We start from the raw sequence: 22,054 nt of genomic DNA, 5'->3' as shown, positions 1-22,054 counted from the left end.
CAGCCTTCATACTGTTTTATGAGGTCTAGAACAAATAAAAAAGTTTGTTCTTGCTCTATTTTTTTCAAGCAGGAATGAGTCTGAAAAACTGCAAAGAACTTTGTTGTTTTATGTTTTTCTATAATACTTACATTCTTATTATATTTTCCCAATATGATCTTAATTAAATATTAACTCGAAATATTAAGGTGATGACTATTGATAATGATTTTTTTTGAAAAAATGGTACTTGTTGCAGTCAGAACCAACTTGAGAATTCATAGTCTTGAAATTTCTTATCAAATGTTGATTTTATACTTTGTTCCTTTTTAAAAATCATAAAACTTTTTCATTTCTTACAAAACAGATTTATAAAAATAAAATGAAATAAATTATTACAAATAGAGAAAATAAAATATGAAAATCTTATTTCAGTTTTTATGAAATTAACTATGCATATTAAAAATGAAGTATACCTACTAGGAATAAATAATATAGACTGATAAATTTCACACCCAAAGGATTTTTATGTTTCCTTCTACCTGTAATAATGAGCCTCTGGGCTCACACTGAGTAGGGAAGAAGGCTTTTAAAAACATAGTCCAATGGTCATTTTAAGCTCTGCATTTTTATTCTTCTCTGCTTTCTCCTTCCCAGATTCAAAGCCTCCATCTGTTGGGCCCCAAAGTGGATTGTTTACTCTGACCATATGAACAGATAATCCCTTTCACTCAGGTCTGTCTTTAAAAAGATATTAAATCTTTGCACGGTTGAACTACTTTTATGACTTCATTTCCAATATTTGGAATGTTTAGGTTCCAAGGGTTATATCCACACCGTAGGCAAACAGTGACATCTTTTTTTTTTGAAATCAGTTTAATTAAGTTTGTTCACATATGGTACAGAGTCATATGGCATAAGATCATTTGAATATATTTTGGTATTCTTCCAAATCCTTTAAATCCAGCCCTCTTAAAATAGAATTAATTGCTAAAGAGGTAAATTAATGTATGGGAAATGTTTATCCAGCAAAACTTCCCTCAGTAAAAGTCACTTCGATTTCCAGTTGGGTTTACTTGAAAGAAATCGACAAACAAACTTGATTTGGTATTGAAAGAGTTGATATTCTTAATGGCATGGCGTCTTTCTGCTTCAACTATTTAAGGATAACATTTCTTGGAGTTACATGGAGTGCTTCCATGTTTTGATTTTTAAAATATTAGTTTATTTCCATTTACTATTATTGAATCTGTAAGTTGGAACCAAATTAGCAACTTTGTGATAACTCATAATAATTGGTTAGCAAGCTAACTACTGCCAATCACTTCTATTCTGTAAAAAATAATGTGGCCAAATTAAATGAACTTTGCCCATTATTTTGGCTACTTTGTTAACTAATTCACGTCTGTCACCCCTGGGTGTCCTTCACTCATATGTTGGCCTGTCCAGCTCCTTCGAGGTCCAGCTCAAAGGCCACCTCTTCCCTCTGGCCTTTGTGTTGCTCTAGCTAGACACTCCTTCTAGTATCTTAATGTGCTTGGTTTGGGCAGGTATCAGGCACTTGATAGCCAACAGACTGCTTGGTCCAATAGTTAGGTGTATACGTGTCCCATGACTCATTTAATCATAACTGATTTAGGGCAAAGTAATGTTTTATACATTTGTTTATTTCTGCACATTGGCTTCTATGTATCAAGGCTTAATAAATGTTTATGGAACAAATTAAGAATTTTTTGGCCCAGTATTTGGCTCTTACAATTAGTAATCTTTGTGGCAGCTCCTAGTGTTCTGAGAAATAATAATCAATATCAATTATAAAGTGCTTAGAGTGCTCCTGGCATCTAACAAGGCATTTTATTTATGTTATCTCATTATTTTAAAAATAACTCTCTATGTTAGGGTTTATTTTCACTCTTTTTTCACATGAAAAATGTGAAGCTCAGAAAGGTTAATCGATTTGCCTATGATTACTCCTCTGGTGTTCAATGTAAGTGGAATTCAATCACACATCTTTCTGATTCCATGGCTTGTACTTATTTTGTGAACAAATAATGTCCCTTAAGAATGATTACCATGGTACAGGTAAGAGAACTGGAACTAAGAGAGTTTAATAATTTTGCCTAAGGTTATATGGAAAATAACCACCGTTGAAGCTTGGGTTCATTTATCTTTCCTAGGTGAGTTTTTCAATGCCTGTTTCCAACTGAATTTTCTTAACTCAACATAATAGTATTAGTCACCTTTAACACTGTTGGATGGGGCACAAATTTTGAAAAGTACATTATTACTGTTCATCCTTTGGGATTACTTAAACAATTCTATTCATTTTAGATGTTTATTTGTTACATTTGTTCCTGATGCTTGGTGAAAATAGGATAATACAACAATATCCTCTTTCCTTGTTTTCCGCCTTTGCTTCTGTTGACTCTTTATTATTAAGTATGTTCTTTAAAGAGATGAATTAAGATATGTGCTTCTGATGTCACCACAAATAAAAAGACCTACAGAGATGTCCATGTACCTCAGAATCATCTTTGGTTATTTAGCAGGAATATTAGTTTAAACATGGTGTGTCCATGGCACACTGGATAGATTTCAAGGAGGAAGTGGAGAGAACATTAATGACAAGATAGGGGGTCAGGAAGGAAGTGAGAAAAGAAAGTAAAAAATACATTGTGTCCAAGTGAAAAATAAGTTAGATGTATGGCCTTGGAATCAAGATAAAAAAGAGAGGAAATTCTATATGTGGTTATTTATAGTATAGTTATACATGTTCATAGCAACATTGTTGCTCAGAATGCTACTAATTTAGAGATTTTATACTAATTTAGAAATTTTTCTCTTCTTTATTTTTTTCTTCAAAGAATGTTGAACACTGCTTAGGGAAAGAGGCATATTTGCACTTGACAGAGAACTGTCAGAACAGGTCTTCAGGGACTCAGGCTGAACATGGGGGAAGATTCCTCTAGTACACGGAGTACTTAGAGTAAGTACCATCACTGCCTATGTCTAGGCATCTATTCCCGAGCCAACCTATGCATCGACAGTTGATCTCACCTTGAGATCAACACCTTGAACAGTTGATCTCAGAGATGCCATACTGTCAATGTGGGTGCTTGAAGCAGTTATCCCTTGTCTTTTTAGAGGGTATCTGCCAATCACTGCAAGAGCCCTTGTTAGGTTGACATCAGCCCAAGTCTCCAGCAGACCAGGGATTCGGACCCGTGCCTGTTATAAGACTAGAAAGTTCATGTCCAGAAGATCCAGGTGGCTGAATGCTTTCTTTGGTAACATCATAAATGTGACCTACTGGAAATGAGACATATAAAGGCAGTCTGAGGTCAGATTCCTATTTTTCTCTTGCCTACCCTGTAGCTCCAGTTCTTAACCCTGGCTGAACATTGGAATCAATCTTGGAAAATTTAACAAATGATGTTGCCTAGGCCACACTGCCGGATATTCTGATTTAATTGGAATGAGGTGTAGCTGTAGAATGGGATTTAGATAATCTCCTCAAGTAATTTTAATGAGCAATGAACACTGAGAGCCTCTGCCCTAAAGGACATCTTCCTTCCCAATATAACACACATTTATTTTGCTTACCTTCCTTGCTGGCACTGCCATGGACAGCATCCATTTTTCTGACAAAACACAAGTGACTTGACTTTGTCCCTACAGCTGAGAAAAAGGGATAAATCTGAGCATTTTCATAAAATTAAATGTAGCAACTATAAATAATTACCAGTACACTGTTAAGCTTATTGTGGATAGAGTTTTGCTAACAAAGAGAAGTATTTTGTACTTACGAGAAAGGCATCATCAAACATTAAATGTATAATTATAATATTAATATGCCTTTCAGGAAAATGCAAAAGACACTTAATAAAACAGGGCATTACTTTCTGAGTATCTAATTAAAATTATTTTTATAATTACATTGAGGATACAATTATTTTAATAATTACAATAAGGATACAGATATTGTGAATGTATTTGTGAAGACTGGGGCATATATAGCATGGGAATGTTGTCAACTACATATCACTTTGATATTTCCCCATTTTTACTTACTTTCACATACATTATATAATAATATTTTCTGGCCAGGGACAGTGGCTACCACCCTTAATCCCAGAGCTTTGGGAGGCTGAGGCTGGAGCATTGCTTGAATCCAGGAGTATGAGATCAGCCTAGGCAATATACTGAGACCTCATCTCAAAAAACAAAAACAAACACAAAAACAAAACAAAACAAAAAACAACAAATAGCTGGGCATGGTGGTGTGTGCCTATAGTCCCAGCTACTCAGGAGGCTGAGGCAGAAGAATCACTTGAGTCCAGGATTTCAAGGCTGTAGTGAGCTATCATTGTGCCAGCCACTGCACTCCAGCGTAAGCAACAGAGTGAGACCCCATCTCTTAAAAAAAAACTTCCCATGACATTCGGAGTTTAATTATGATTATATTAAAGTAAACGGCAAGTAGTAAAGTAATAGTCATGATAATAATGCTGGAGATTATGATCTCAATATTACACAAGTGCCATGAAAATTGGATTTAAGTAGAATTTTTATTAGCAAACTTCCTTTCAATGTACTAGGAAAATCTAATATGAAATATATTTTATTTTGAGTATTTTTGTAAAGTGAATTGTTAAAAATATATTTTTGCATTGATTTGAATTTCTATATACTTTTTTCAAAGTAATTATTAAAATATTGTTTTTCCTTTCTTAAAACACATGTTTAATCACCTATTCCAACTTGAATGCCATTTATTTCTATTCCAAATATTAGGGTGGCAATATCTTGTGAGTGCACATCTGATGCTTATTTTATTACAGATGGTTAGTGGGATAAAATGACTTCTCAGAAATTAGAATTTTGGTGTTTTGTGACCTTTCAAAATTTTTTTTAAGCAGAAAAAAATAATTTGAAAAGTGTAATATAGCACTTTTTAAAAAGACAGGGTAAAGTATTAAAAACAATATTTCACAGACCAATAAACTTTTTGTTCAAACCACTATTTATTTAAATAAAAGATACTGATGTGGCCTTACCAGTGCAGAAAACACAACTTAGTTATTATTCCAGTAGTTTTCACTGTAAAAATTAAGGCTGAATTGAAGTCTGAGAAAATGTTTCATAGCACAACTGAAAGAAAATAAATTTAGGCCAAACACAACTGCAATCTAGAGTGTCCTTACCTTTTCCAGTCTTACAACAGGTGGGTCTCAGAGCTGGGTTCTGGTGCTGAATTTGGAAAGTGCTTAAGAAGAAAGTTAACAATTAGTTTCTTTCTAGGCTCTCTTAGACAAGACAAGATTCATGTTCTGAGACTTGGAAGAGTAGTTGACTCCATGAGCCAATGAATGAAAAGGAAGAGAAAAAAAAGACACATCCACCGTGAGAAAATGCTCCTCTCACAGCTGTCACTTTACCTTGTCCTTGGAAGAGCTTTCCAAATTGCTTAGAATTCAGCAAGTGTTTAATTAAATAAATGTATAGGCACTAAATCTAGAGGTCTTAGTAATGACATTCAGGTTTAGTGCCTATACATTTATTTTAAAATCATTCTTTGAAAAAGACTAATAACACAGGCTAAATACACAGTCTTAAAACAAATGAGTGGAACACACATGTTTTCAGGCTTCCTTTTGATCCTCTGTTTAATCCCAAGAGGTGGGGAGAAGCCATGTTGTCTGTGCCTCTCTTTTTCCCACAATGCCTTGCAAAGTGTCTTAGACTGGGTCTTGAGAGAATATTTATCAAATGAATGAAGATACAATTTTAAGGTTGGAAGGACATTTATAAGTAACTTAGTCCAACTCTCTTATTTTAAAAGCCAAGACAATGAGACCCGGAGAGGAAAATGACATTGTACTTAAGATCAAAGCTATGGCTGTGACCTAAATTTCCTAACTCATGTTGCAGTGCTGTTTCTACTCCACCTTTATAAGGTAAATAGGAAAATTTGCCAGATATTTTTCAAATTGCCCATGGAGAGTGGTCCAAATGGCAGGTGCAGCCACCGGACGTGGTTACTCGATCTGTTCAGTTGTATTTACCTTTCAATATGTTTGCTTTCCGAACAAGAGAGGCCAGCTCCATTAGGTAAATGACTAATCCACTAAAATGGAATCTAAATAAATGAAGTGGCATCTTAGAGCTGCTTGCTGTTTTGGGGTGGGGGCTGTCAGGGACAGGAGAAGGAAGACTCAGGAAGAAAAACCTAATAAAATGTTTTTTTTTTTTTTGTAAACAAAACAGTTATGCTTCTCATAGAGGTTTGAAAACAGTGCCATTGTGTATTTTGAGAACAAATGGTTTTTATAACTTCTTTGTCAATAAGTATGCCCTCTTTTTCTAACAATGTAGGTTACTAGAAATCTAATTAGACATTTGCAATTCTTTTACAATAACTTTATCTGACTGTCTCTTTACAATGATTAAAAGATATTAGAGGATTGCATTCTGCTATGAGCAATTTGTTTCATCAACCATTCATTTATTTTTTAATTCATTCAGCAACACATGCAGGGCATCTACTGTGTTTTAAATATTATATTAAGTACTCGGGATACAGAGTCAAGAAAGTCACAGTCCCTGACTTCTAGGACCTTACAGTTTTCTTGGGGAAATGTATATTCACATAATTTTAATGCAATGTAAAGTGCTCCTTGTATTAAAGATAGTGTGACTTCAACTCTGTGTATCATGCAGGGTAGAGACACATAGGAAACGTTGCAAAAAATATAATGTTCGAGTGAATTTTGAAGTAGGAATTGATTAGCATTTTGTTTAGCCTGGGACACAGAAACAGCGGTTCTGGCATTAAATAAAGACTCCAACTATAAGCCTACACACAGTTCAACTACTCTTGTATCTGGTGAGTGCACTATTAATTCAGTTCTCATGACTTCAGGAACAAGTGTGACTCTTCGGAGCTGTGGTGTTTGTAGGTAGGCTATGAGAACTCTGAAACCAGATGGTCTGGCCTCAAATGCCCAGAACCATGACTTGCTAGCATGTGTTTCTCCTTCTGTGTTTTAGTTTCTTCATTTACTAATGGTGATGACAATAGAAGCTATGTCTAGAGCAGATGTCAAGCTCATGTGCCCTTGTATGGTCTTATGTATTTCTGGCTGGCATTTGTTTAGGTCACTTGATGTCTGGACTATATAGTTGTGAGGCATTTTGAGGATCTCTATGATTGACTCATAGAGCTACTGTGAGATATAAATAAGAAATACACGGTGAAGATTTACCTTAGTGCCTAGCACATGGTAACACCTAATAAATGTTGACTTTTATAATATTAATGGTAATAATATTTATTGTATGTAGTATATTAGTAAATGCTTAGTGGTGTTAATAATTCTGAATATGAAGAATTCCAATAAGGCATCTTTTGCACATAGTAGAAGTTCTATAATTGTTTCTGTGTTGAATGTCTCATTTTCAGAGCTGTGTTTACTGGTAATATAGTCTCTTTCCTACTTCTGATTTATTTCTACAATTCTTCCAAGATAGGACCCCAGCCAGTCTCCATCTGGAAGTTCAGGGGCACTTTGTCTCTAGTTCTTTCCTTCCTTCTGATAATAAAGCCATCACCATCTGCATTTTCAGTATCTCCTTCCTTATCCCCAGACCAACATAGTTTAGAAGAGTACTGAGTAGACCAAGTCTCAATACCTATTCATGCACACCGCCTTCAAGGGAAATCACCCCCTCTTGTCCCCCAACAGCTGACTAAACCAAATATGGATACCTGACTCATGGGGAACTGATCCCAGATTAACCAGCTAACCACCTGCAGTCTGATACAGAAAGATAGGCAGGGCCCCTGAGATTCTGTTACGGTAGGAAACATGAAGGGAATTTTCTAGCTGGTAATATAGCTGAAGGAGCAGGTTGACTCTTAGAATGGTAAGCCAAGGCCAATTGCAACAAAAATTGTGAAAGAGCAGAAAACACATGGATTGGAAGAGGTGGAAGATGATATGCAAAAACAGAAAGACATCCTGAGAGTGGTGCAGAGAGAAGACAGGTGAGACATGGGAGAAAGATAAGAAGGAGTCTGATTGTAGCTGATGGCAAGAGCTACCTGGGACCATAATGACTTTGAGTTTTTATTCTGATGGTGATCATGATGATGACAACAAAGATGATGCTGCTGACAATGATTATAACAATTTAATGAACGTTTCATGTGTTTTAGGCAGTATTTTAATACTGCCTTTATAGGGATTAACTCAGTGCTCACAAGAAATCTCTGAGGAAGATTTTATTTTATCCAAATATTATAGCGTGCCTATTTGTAGCCTTACAAAACTCCCCATATGCACTTATTCTTACTCATATACCCTTGAGAAAAAACTAAAACCTGAAGAAGAAAACTAGAGAAGAGACGGAGCCACACTCCCAAGCGCAAGCCCAATGGCCCAGCCACAGTTGCCCACAATTCTCCTCGGCTGCCAGCCATGGTCGACATCTGCAGTACCAGCGTCAATCCCTGAACTGGAATCCCTTATCCCTTTTTGACTCCATCGAGCTTGTAGAACTGGCTGCTACCACCTTGATTCAGACCATGTCACTGGCTGTTCCCTGGTCCCTCTTCCTTTAGTCTCTCAGGAATCAGAGCTCAGTCCTGGCCAACTGATTTGACTGGGGCACCCTACAGCTTCATTCTCACCGGGCTGCATTCATAGGGCCTTCATTCCCTTCTGTTTTCCTAGATCAAGGGCATAATCTCTCCCAAGGATGGACAGAGCTTCTGGAAGCAGCACAACAGTCATGCTGGCTCCAAAGAAACAACAGTTGTTGTGTGTTCCAACTGTAGTGTATCCTTTCAATAATTACCACTGGGACTCTTACACTCCTCAGATTATATCCAAGCAGTGTAGCTGCTCTCTGGTTCAGTGGTGCTCAAACTCCAGTGTGCATTTTCTGGGGAATTCTTGTTAGAATGAAGATTCTGGTACAGTAGACCTGAGATTCTGCATTTACAACAAGTTTTCAGGCAATGCCAAAGCTGCTGATCCACAGACAATACTTGGAGTATCAAAACTCTAGAGAAGACTCCTTCTCTAAAGAATCATAGTATTTTAGGCTCTGCTGGCCATGTCATCTGTGTTGCAACTACTCAGCTGTACTGTTGTAGTGTGAAAGCAGCCACAGACAGTAGATTAAAAAAAAAAAAAAAAGATGCAGCTGTGTTCCAATATAATCTTACTTACAAAATCAAGCCATGGCCATATTTGTCCCATGTTCCGCTCTACTCTGGGGAGTTCCAATAGAATTTTACTTAAAAAATCAAGCCATGGTCATATTCGTCCCATGTCCCTCCCTACTCTACTCTAGGGAGCAGATTTGTCTTTCTTTCTGGATTAGCCACAATCCACCACGTGCCTCCTGCAGTATATTAATCGCATTGATGGCCTCCCTAAATCTACATTCATTGCAGTGTGATGTTGCATATTTGTTCTTCAGGAGGTAGAATCTCTTTCTATTTTACTTGAATCCAGGATTTCCTGTGACTTTCTTTGCCCAATAGAACATGATAGAACTAACGTAGTGGGCCTCAAGAGGTCTCCCACCCTTTAGCTCTCGTGGAGTCCTTCCTTCCCCAAAGGAACAAGTCTGCACTAACCAATGAAGGATGGGAAAGCAAAGGGGGAGAGTCAAGGCACCCCAGCAACTGCAGAAGCAGAGCTGTTGACAGATGCATGGGGGAGTCCAGCCAAGACCAGAATTGCCATGCTGAGCCCAGTCTAAATTGCCACATTTCAGATTCACAAATAAACAAGTGAATTTTTATTTTATGTCACAGAGTTTGGGTTGGTTTGTTATGCAGTAAAAGCTAACCAATATACCTGCTATGTAATAAACAGGTGAATTATCAAAGATCTTCTGAACTACCCCATACATTCAGTATTATGTCTATTTTACAAATAATGAGCCAAGGTTCAGCTAGTAAACTTGCCCAAGGGAGCATAGTGGGTAAGTGACAAAGCTGGGATTCTAACTGACTGCAGACCCTGGGACCTTGTCACTGTGCCAATATTGTCTGTCATCTCAGTGAGGTGTGATACCCCCTCTTCATTTCCATCCTCAATCCCAGCATCTCCCTAACACACACCACACGCACACCATTGTTGAAGACTAGAAGTTCAAGCCCAACAGGAAAAACAGCCAACACTGATACTGAGGGAGTTTTGAAAAGCAACTCTACAGTTGTGTTATACCTCTTAGGCTGGATTGCCTGTGATATATTTCAGAGCAGGCAAGATTTAACCTCAAATATAGCCAAATGAACATGCTAACAAGCTACTTAAGAAATATTGTATACTATTTAAAACTTTAAAAAAGTATAGTGCTTCCTTGAAAGGAATATTAATGCACCTTTTGCAGAGCGCAGACATTGGATGAGGATGTAATGCTTCCCTAGACACCCTACCTACGATATGCTGCTGAATCTGCCAAGTCCATAGTCCTCTTTGTGAGCAGGATTTTTGGTCTCATAGATTTAACAAAAGATTGATTTTCTTCCTTCCTTGACAAGGATAAACCTCATGAAATGGTGATTTAATTCACAACACAAAAGCATGAAAGCCCCCCTTAAAATTAAAAAGAAGTCCTCACACAAAAAAGCAGGTTCATTCACAGTAATGGACCACTTTACTTTTTTTTAAAGGCAATAGAACTTTGCTAATTCTCACTAATGACAGAGGGGGCCCATTGTAGAGGAACCAATTTTACTGATTACTGAATCGTATAAAATATTCTGAGAAAGAAATGAAATCTTGGTCATTCAAGACCCTCCATGTGTCTTGCTGAGAAATATGCACCCACTGCTGTTTTAATAGGGAGAATAATCAGGTTTGCAGTTTAGTGAACTGAGATAATCACAAATACCATCCAAGTGCAAACCTACATTTCAGCCATGATTAAAGAAGACACTTTCAGGTGATAAAACTGAGCAGCTCGCATGGGGTAAATCAACAGCTCATTGAGTTCAAGGTAAGTGTTTTCAGAGACGTGTTTAACTTTTCAAGTCATTGAGGGAACAAGATTTTCTGTTGTTATTCAAAGAATTTATTCATCTGGCAAAATCTGACCCCCAGTAATTTATTATCTCAGTTTTACACTTAAGCGTCTGAGTGTTAAAATAGCATTCTGACATATAAGATCAAAACCAGTTGTTGACTTAGAATACACACCAGGTTCACAACGCACTTTGTAGATGACTAAGATTCTGAAAAGTGACAGGTAATTAGAATATTTAAATAAAATTTATTTGTTCATAAAATAAAGAAAAACAATAAAACATTTGGAAAATATAGAAGTTCCTAAAGTGCAATCTCAGAGCATTTCACCAATAGCAACTGGGCTATAGATGTGGCAGAGAAATTACCTTGCATGACTTACCTTATTTCCAGAACCACAAGGAGCATTTCTGAGCTATTTTGCCAACATAAAGCACCACCATAATTGGCAAGAATTTTAAACTAAGTTATTCCAAAGTTAGTGCATGCATATGTCTTAAGCTCAAATTTCTTCATGGCTTTATTTTAAAAGCATAAATTCAACGTGTAAATGGGAGGTAGTTATAGTTGGATCTCCAAGCACAATATTAATACAGTGGTAGTGGTTAAACACCTACCATGTGAAAGGCACTGCTCTAGAAACTTTGCATATATTAACTCCTTTGATGCTTATTTCAACACTATCAGACACAGACTGCAGACTGTTATTAAAGCCACTTAGAGATGAGTAAGTTGAAGCGCAGGGAAGTTACATACATACATGTAACACGATGCATAAACACATAAGGAAGTTATACAGATGGACCATATTATGAATCATAAAATATGTGTTAATAAGTTTCCAAAAATTGGTATACCAACAATGGATTAAATTAATTACATACCATGACCGATTGGTATTTACCTCAGATATGCAAGACTGGTTCAACATTTGAAAACATCTAAAATAATGGGGATGTGGAATAAGAAAATTTTAAGTTGGAAAGAAACAATGGAAACAATCATTAGGTTATAGTTTTCTTGACCCTCATATTGAATCTCTCCTGGTTTCTTTATCTTTAGTTAGTTCAAGTTAACAGAAAATAGGGATAATCTAGCTAAAAAGGAAATGTATTTTTACTTGTCCCAAAGCCTACCATGGGTGTAAACTGAGCTGCCAAATTGATTCAAGTTGTTTTAGCACAACAACTCCGGAACATCTGGGTCTTGAAATACATAACAATTAGTATAAAAATGTCAGAAGTATTTATGGAAGTCTATTCATATCCAACTATTTGCTGTAACTCAGAACATTTATGATGTTCAGGCAGATAGACAGTTTCAAAATAATTTTTAAATGATGCAAATATTGCCATGAAACATTTTGCATTTGAATATGGAAATTTGCATATTATTTTAACATTTATATATTGAATTCTTCCTCGGTAATGTTGGGACTACAAAAATGAACAAGATTAATTTCCAGACGTCAAGGTATTCAATAATCCAGTAGGAGAAAGAAAGTATGTTCATGAAGATTATCATGCAGTGTAAAATAGTACAATTCATAATTGAGCAATAAAGTAAGTGCTATAGATGTTCAGAAGGAGAAACCTGAAATGTCTCATAAAGGACCTGGTGGGTTTTAATATGTGTCTGTGGATTGCGGAAAGACATTATACTAGAAGAAGAGGAGGGAACTGAAGGAACAAAGGCAAGACAGGGTTAGCAGACAAAGCAAGTTAAGTGGTCCAATGTATTAGTGATTTTTGGAAAAAATTCCAATAAAGTAAATTTGATGTAAGATGTAGTTAGATCCATGATCCCCCAGTACACTAGGCAGTAAATGGGATGTGCTGTGTACCAGTGGAGTAGGCATTAGCGGGGTGAGGATCCATTTGGCATTGTTCTTACCCAAACAATTTTTTTTCAATGAATATAACAGTAATACTAAGAACTCTTTCCTCTGTCCTCCCGCTTCCTCAGTAGCCACAATTCACAAAAAAATCACCATGACATATCTCTTTAGAACAATAATCACACACAAAATTATAAGACATAGAAAATGAGAAGAATAAAATTGATGCACTTATTCTAATAGGCATAAATGGAATATTGTACCTAAGCACATGAAGAACAGTTATATAGATGGATCATATCATATATCATAAAGAATAAAGCAACAAACTTTTAAAAATTAGTATACCAACAATGTATAAAGAGAATTATACTCCATGACCAAGTGGGATTTATCCCAGAGATGCCAAGCTGGCTCAGGATTCAAAAATCGATTAATGTAATCCATTGCATCAACAGGCTAAAAGAGAAAATCTACATAATCTATCAATAGATTTAGAAAAAGCATTTGAAAAAATCCAATACCCATTCATCATAAAAACTCCCAGTTTCTATTTATATGAAAATATAAATAGAGAGGAACTTCCCTAACTTGTTGAAGAACATCTACAATTTAACCTATAGCTAACATTGTACCTTCTCACTAGTAGCAGGAATAAAGCAAGGATGACTCTTTTCACCAGTTCTTTTTGATATCATTAATGAAAGTTCTAGCTAATGCAATAAGAAAAAAATAAATGTATACAGATTGGGAATTAAGAAACAAAACTGTCTTTCTTTGTAGGTGACATGATTGTCTCTGTAAAAAGATCTGAAAACGTCCTGAACAAAAACTCCTGGCAAAAAACTCCTGGAACTAATAAGGTTGCAAGGTGGAAGTTTAATATATAAAAGTCAATCACTTTTTTGAACACCAGCAATGAATAAGTGAAATTTGAAATTAAAAACATGATACTATTTACATTAGCAGTACCCCTAAATTAAGTACTTAGGTATAAATCTAACAAAATATGCACAAATTCTTTGTGAGAAAAACTACAAAACTCAGATGAAGCAAATCAAAGAACTAAATAAAGAGAGATATTTCATGTTCCTGGATAGGAAGACTCAATATTGTCAAGATGTCAGTTCTTCCCAACTTGATCTATAGATTCAATGCATTCCTAACCAAAATCCTCAAAAAGTATTTTATTAATATTGACAGACTTATTTTAAAGTTTACATGGAGAGGCAAAATACCCAAAATAGCCTGCATGATATTGAAATAAAAGAACAAAGTTGGAGGGCTGACACTATCTGACCTCAAGACTTACTACAAAACTACAAATCAAGAACAGATAAACATAACAATGAAATAGGAGAGACCAAATAGAGCCACATAAATATAGTCAATTGATCTTTGATGAAGAGGCAAAGGCAACTCAATGGAGCAGAGAGTCTTGATAACAATGTTAATTTATAGTTCAAAGTCGCTAGAAGAGCAGAATTGGAAGACAGATGTTTGAGGTGACACATATCTCAATTACCAGATTAGATCATTACACATTTTGTGATGTATCAAAATATCATATGTGCCCCCGCAAATAGGTACAACTATTATGTATCAATAAAAAAACTAAAAACTTCGAAATATTTTTTTAAAGAAACAATGGTGTTGAACCAACTGGACATTCAAATGTTTTCGAATGCAAAAAAAAAAAAAAAAATGAATCTAGATGCAGACTTTACACCCTTTACTAAAATTAATTAAAAATGCGTCATATACATAAATGTAAAACACAAAATTATAAAACGTTTTTGTATTTTTAGTAGACACGGAGTTTCACCGTGTGTTAGCCAAGATGGTCTCGATCTCCTGACCTCGTGGTCCTCCCGCCTCGGCCTCCCGAAGTGCTGGGATTACAGGTGTAAGCCACCGCGCCCGGGCAAAACTTTTGAAAACTAACATGAGAGAGGCCGGCCAGGCCTCTCTCTCTCATATAAATAAATAAATAAATAACATAAGAGAAATGTACATGGCTTTGGATTTGGTGATGACTTTTAAGATAAAACTTCAAACGCACAATCCGTAAAAGAAAGAGTCGGTTAGCTAGATTTGATTGATATTAAAAATTTCTACTCTGCTAAAGATACTATAAAGAGAATAAAAAGAGAAGCCACAGACTGGGAGAAAATATTTGCTGGGAGAAAGGACCGTTATCCAAATATAGAAAAGATTCTTAAAACTCATTAATATAAACCAAACAATATTATTTAAAATTGGCCCAAAGACCTAAACAGACCTAACAGACTTATCACCAAAGATACCTAGGTGGCAAATGTGCATATGAAAAGATACTTCACATCATATGTCATCAGAGAAATTCAGATTAAAACAATGAAACACCACTACACACCTATTAGAATGGCCAAATCTGAAACACTGACAACATCAAATGCTGACAAGGATGTAGAACAACAGGAACTCTCATTCATTCCTTGTGGGAATGCAAAATGGTACAGCCACTTTGGAAGACAGTTTGTCAGTTTTCTACAAAACTAAAAATACTCTTACCATATGATCCAGCAATTGCACTTCTTGATATTTACTCAAAGGAGTTGAAAACTTATGTCCACATAAAAATCTGCACATGAATGTGTATAACAGCTTTATTCATAATTGCCAAAACTTGGAAGAAACCAAGTTATTTTTCAGTAGATGAACGGATAAACAGACTGACACATCCAGACAATTGATTATTATTGAGTGCTAAAAAGACGTGAGCTACCAAGCCATCAAAAGACATGGAAAAAACTTAAATGCATGTTACTAAGTGAAAGAAGGCTGTTTGAAAAACTGCATACTGCATGATTCCAACTATATGATACTCTGCAAAAGCAAAAACTATGAAGACAGCAAGATTATCAATGGTTGTGAGGGATAGTAAGGAGGAAGAAATGAATAGGCAGAGCACAGTGAATTCTTAAGGCACTGAAACTACTTTGTATGATACTATAATGGTGGATATATGTCATCATAAACTCGTGCAAGCCCATAGAATGTACAGCATCAAGAGTGAACCCTAATACAAACTCTGGACTTTGGGTGAAAAGGATGTGCCAATGCGGCTAATCAATTGTAATAAATGTACCACTCTGGTGGGGGATACTGATAATGGTGGAGGCTATGCATGTGTGAAGGCAGGGATATATGGGAAAGCTCTACACTTTCGGCTCAATTTTGCTATAAAACTAAAATTGCTATAAAATGTGAGGTCCATTGAAAACATTACATGTTAGATCACAACAAAATTAAGAATCAATTTTTAAAGGATAATTTAGAAAACCCCATAGATTTGTAAATTTAAAATGTGCTTCTAAATATTTCATAGGTATAAAAGAAAATATACTGGAAATTATACTGTAAACATTATATAAATAATACAAGACAGTATGTGTAAAAATTTGTGGTATACAGCTAGAGCACGGCCTTGAATGCTTAAATCTAGATAAAGAAAGGTCAAAAATTATGAACTAAAAATCCAACTCAAGTTATAAAAAGAATGGCATAATTCCAAATAATTTTTTAAAAATTATATTTAATATAAGAGCAAAAATAAATGAAATAGCAAATCAATATATAACTGAGAGAATCAACAAAGTAATTCACATGCTGTTTGCAGCCATGTGAAAACCAAGCAGAGAACCAAGCTAAGCTGTGCCCATACTTCTGGTTCATAGAAATTGTGAGATAATAATTGTGTGTTGTTTTCAGCCAATATGTTTAATAATTTAAATTCAATGTAACAGATATTTGGTAATTTAAACAAATCACTTAGCCAATAATTTGTTTTGCAGGATAGAACAGTAATATATGTTCAATAAACTCAAACTTTATCAAATTATCAGGTTTACAAACTTATTCATGAGCTCTGGCAAACTTCATGGGTGTGCCTCAAAACTCTCACTCCTCAGATGTGGTGGCTTCTTGGCATTTCCCACAGGGTTTGGCTGTAGCTAATTTGTGTAATAAAATACTATCTGTTGCTGAAAACAAATGAACTGTAGCTATATGCATTAGCATATATGAATCCTAGAATACTCTGTTAGAGAAACAAATCAAGTCATAGAAGAATAAAAGTCAAAAATGAGATATAGAATTATTCAATTTACATAAAATTCAAAGATTCACACACTTCCATACAGTCATTCCCTCTGAGAGTCTGGATGGAAAATAAAAATGTGGAAGGAAACACAAGGGACTTCAGAAGCACTCTTGATTTGGGTGTGGTTACAAATAATCATTGTATTAATGTATTTAAATCTTATGTTTCTTTTCACACAAAATGGTAAGACTAGATTAAAGTATACCCAAGTACCCACAAACCAGCTTAAATAAATAAATTATAAATATAATTGAAGATCCCTGCTTACTGTTCCATTCCCTCTCTTCCCTCACCTTCCCAAATACAACCACTGCCTAGCTTTTGTGTTTCTGAATCGCTGAGGGAATCTCATAGGAAAGCAACAAGAGCCTTGGTCACACTCTGCTTGGAGCCTGTAATATCATTGGATTTCCTGCTATGTGAAATAATACATTTCCTTATTAAGAGGCATGCTGAAACCATCCTAAGTGGTAAATGAAGACCAGAAATATCCTCCTGTAAGACAAAAGTAAAGAGGCAGGAAGGCAGGCAGATGTGGAGAATTATAATGAAGAAAGGAATACTGAAGATATTCTCATCAATTCACTTTGATCTCAGTGAGAAAGAAGAAGAGGATATCTACTTAAAGTGATAAAAACATATGTTGTTGAGGGTGATGGTTAATAATTTTATACATTGTGTATAATAGGTGTTCAATTAATGTGAATGACTGAATAAAGAAATCAATGAATGAATGGGATGAGATTATGTTTGCAGACTGAATGGAAGGAGCCAGTGAAGAAGAAGAGACTGAAAGTAGAGGAAAAGATGAGAGAAATAACAGAACAAGATTCCCAAGTGAGAAGTGAGAGTGGGGCAAAGCTCCTGGGCTTGATCTAGAATGCTTCTTATACCCTACCCAGGGTGAGATCATTATTATATTAGTGGCTTGATGTGAGACATCTGCATGGGGACAGAGTAGATCCATCCAGACAGAGATAGGAAAAATTGCTCTTATAGAAAAAATATAGTAAAATGTACTCAGTACAAGGTAAATATGTAAGTTTACATTTGTATAGAAAGTATTTCAAGATATACCAAGACGGAAGCCTCCCCTTCATCCCCAATCTCACTTCCTATACTGTCACTTGCAAGGCCCTGATGAGACTGTCCACTCCTATCTACATACCCCATGAACACGGTGGCTGCTGATAAACTCAAAAATACGCATATGACATCTTGGGCCTGCTCTCATCTTGCCCTTCCTATGGCTTACCTCCCAGGACCATGTTGATGCCTACCAAATTGTTTCCTTTTCTGCTTCACAAACTCCTAATTTGAGATCCTTTCAAGTGTGTAGACCTTTACTGCAGGACACTATGCTTGTTGACACAGGGGGTTCAATGAAGAAGACAGATCCTGTCTTCAAGGTGGTTAAAATTGGGCAGTGGTCCCTCAGCCTTGCTATTCAGCCTCCTTGCCCTGAGGTCAAGGAATCACTGACTTTGGCATTGGAAGGAACAATGGAAAAGAACTCTCCTCGCATTATAAATGCTGAAAGCCAGAGGCTTACCAGAGGATGGGTTTGTCCATGGCCATAAAATGAGGTAGAGCTGGAGCCAGAGCCCCTGATTCCAAACCAGTGCCTTTCTCTGTATCATGATGCTTAAAAGGAAGAGATGCTCTTGAGTAGCTAACATTTAGAAGATTAATACAAAATAACACAGTAAGGGATGGTAGAGAAGGAAGACATAGTCTTTGTCCTTCAGGGTCTTGCAAGTAACACAGAGTCATAAGTAATTTAATTGCTTTTTTAAAAACGATTAAATGCTGAAATGGGCATATAAGTGAATGCAATAGAAGGCTTTTGAAAACTGAGACTGGACTTGATTCTGGCACAGTACTCAGCACCCAGTAGATATTCAGTAAATGAATGCTATGAAGATTTGTAAATTACAATGTGCTCATCTCATAGAGTTTGGCATTCAAATAGACATTTACAGATTTTTCTTTGGGAAAGGCAGTTGACCAAAATATAACACTTTAAAAAATAATGGTGGCATAAAAAACAGCAGAAGTACAAGTGTTGATAGAGTTCTCAGTTGCTCATGTCAAACTCCATCTCTCTGAAATGTTCTATAATCCTCTCTGTGTGGTATCTTTCTCTCAGCTTATTTCAAACATTTATATGGCTTTGGACAAAATAAGACAAGTATTTCCTGAATCGTTTGACATTCAGCTGTTGCTGAAGATGTTAAAACTACAAGCAAACCTGCTAATCGTCAGCAACAAAGCAGCTTAATCCTGGCTGACTGGCGATTTGTTTGGGAACCTTTGGAGCAACAGAGAGATTCAAGTTTATAAAAAGAGGTAAATAGTCAGTTAGAGATTAGAAATGAAAAAAGGAAAAGACTTCTTTTCCCCAGACCACACACTGACAGGGAATCTTCCTTGAGCAATTGTTCAAGAATGTTTCATGTTCTTCCCCTCTCCCGTGCCCTTGGCTTCTCCCCTGCTCATTCCTCCCCTTCCCTCAGCCACAGAAGGCTTGATTGGCAGTTGTCACCACTGATAGAGAGAGGAAGATGCTTCAGAAAAGAGGGAGGGAGCAGGGGGAGGCCGACTCGTCAAAAGCAACGGTCGTCAAAAGATGATTCCTTCTTTCTGTGTGTGTTTTGTCTCTCTTTAAATTATTCCAATCTGGGTGGCATTTAGGATAACTGGCATTTTGACACAGCTTAAAGGATTGTCTCACGAATGCTATTGAGCTGAAGCTGCCACCATTTAAAAAAATATATAAAAAGAGATCTTTGGTATAATCTGATATGTCTACAAATGAAAGGCAGTTTCATGCAAAAGTCTGTAAATATATATATTTATTGGCCAGTCTTTTCCCCTTTTCTACCTATTTTTTATTATACTTACAGTTTTGGGATACATGTGCAGAACATACCTATACATAGGTATACATGTGCCATGCTGGTTTGCTGCACCCATCAACCTATCATCTACATTAGGTATTTCTCCTGATGCTATCCCTCCTCTAGCCCCCCACCCCTTGGGAGGCCTTGGTGTGTGATGTTCCCCTCCCTGTGTCCATGTGTTCTCATTGTTCAACTCCAACTTATGAGTGAGTACATGTGGTGTTTAGTGTTCTGTTCCTGTGTTAGTTTGCTGAGAATGATGGTTTCCAGTTTCATCCATATCCCTGCAAAGGACATGAACTCATCCTTTTTATGACTGTATAATATTCCATGGTGTATATGTGCCACATTTTCTTTATCCAGTCTATCATTTATGGGCATTTGGGTTGGTTCCAAGTCTTTGATATTGTAAATAGTGCTGCAATAAACATATGTGTGCATGTGTCTTTATAGTAGGATGATTTATAATGCTTTGGGTATATACCCAGTAATGGGATTGCTGGGTCAAATGGTATTTCTGGTTCTAGATCCTTGAGGAATTGCCACACTGTCTTCCACAATGACTGAACTAATTTACACTTCCACCAACAGTATAAAAGTGTTCCTATTTCTCCACAATCTCACCAGCAACTGTTGTTTCCTGACTTTTTAATGATCGCCATTCTAACTGGCGTGAGATGGTATCTCATTGTGGTTTTGATTTCCATGTCACTAATGACCAGTGATGATGAGCTGTTTTTCATATGTTTGTTGGCCACATAAATGTCTTTTTTTGAGAAATGTCTGTTCACATCTTTTGCCCACTTTTTGATGGGGTTGTTTGTTTTTTTCTTGTAAATTTGTTTAAGTTCCTTGTAGATTCTGGATGTTAGCCCTTTGTTAGATGGATAGATCGCAAAAATTTTCTCCCATTCCGTAGGTTGCCTGTTCACTCTGATGATAGTTTCTTTTGCTGTGCAGAAACTCTTTAGTTTAATTAGATCCCATTTGTCAATTTTGGCTTTTGTTGCCATTGCTTTTGGTGTTTTAGTCATGAAGTCTTCACCCATGCCTATATCCTGAATGGTATTGCCTAGGTTTTCTTCTAGGGTTTTTATGGTTTTAGGTCTTATGTTTAAGTCTTTAATCTATCTTGAGTTAATGTTTGTATAAGGTGTAAGGAAGGGGTCCAGTTTCAGTTTTCTGCATATGGAAACGGGCTAAATGCCCCTATTAAAAGACAAATTGGCAAATTGGATAAAGAGTCAAGACCTCCGTGGGAATGGGATCCGCTGACCTAGACCCCTTGGCTCACTGGCTTCAGCCCCCTTTCCAGAGGAGTGAATAGTTCTGTCTCGCTGGCATTCCAGGTGTCATATGAAAAAAATCTGCAGCTAGTTCAATGTTTGCCAAAAGAGCCACCCAGTTTTGTGCTTGAAACCCAGGGCCCTGGTGGTATAGGCACCTGAGGCAATCTCTTCTGTGTGTTCAGAGATTGCATAACAGGGTTGTGGTAACAATTCAAATGTAAAATGGCAGTTAATAAGATTCTTGCTAAGATTTTTTTATTATTTGATTTTTTGCAATTCTCATTCTTTAAATTGGAAAGGTCAATCTATTGTGGAAATGACCAGAAAGTACAAATAGCTTTTCTTATTTTCTGCCTCATATTTTTCCTTTATTAGTGCCTGTAACAGAGATGGTTGTATATTTTCTCCTTTTGAGCCAAAATCCTGAGCCACTTGTCACAGTCCACAGCCTGACTCCTCAATTCAAATAAAAAGTAGACACCTTGGCCTCTGCCCTCTGTGTCTGGGTAGTACCAGAATTACCTAAGACAGATGCAAGAGTCCAGTGAAGCATTGCCCAGAATACCAGGATTTTGCAGTTTGCCAGTGGTATTTAGTAGCCCCAATTCAAATCCCTATTTTCAGTACTAGAGAGGTCAAAGAGTATACAGGGATTAAATATTCATAGGACATCACTGTCAACTTGAAATTATTTTATTAAGTGCCAACATTGTGCAACCATTGTCTGTAGCTAAAACCAGGTTTAGTCTATTTTTCCTGACCTCAGGAAGTATATATTCTAGTGGGAAGAAATAAAGAATTTTTTTTTTTTTTGAAATGGAGTTCATTCTTGTTACCCAGGCTGGAGTTCAGTGGCG

General features: G+C 36.3%; 1 long non-coding RNA gene across 1 annotated transcript in view; it reads right to left on the bottom strand.

The window, feature by feature from the left end:
* The window catches only part of LOC144332999 (uncharacterized), a 74,867-nt gene that overhangs the window by 8,027 nt on the left and 44,786 nt on the right, over positions 1-22,054 (bottom strand). Inside the window, exons 2-3 of the long non-coding RNA XR_013401288.1 lie at positions 5,184-5,245; positions 3,583-3,657 (exon numbers count right to left, since the gene is read on the bottom strand). This is a non-coding gene — a long non-coding RNA (uncharacterized LOC144332999). The remainder of the gene's footprint in view (positions 1-3,582; positions 3,658-5,183; positions 5,246-22,054) is intronic.

Source organism: Macaca mulatta, chromosome 11 (genome assembly GCF_049350105.2).
Source record: "Macaca mulatta isolate MMU2019108-1 chromosome 11, T2T-MMU8v2.0, whole genome shotgun sequence".
NCBI lineage: Eukaryota > Metazoa > Chordata > Mammalia > Primates > Cercopithecidae > Macaca > Macaca mulatta.
This window is presented reverse-complemented; position numbering and strand designations above follow the sequence as displayed.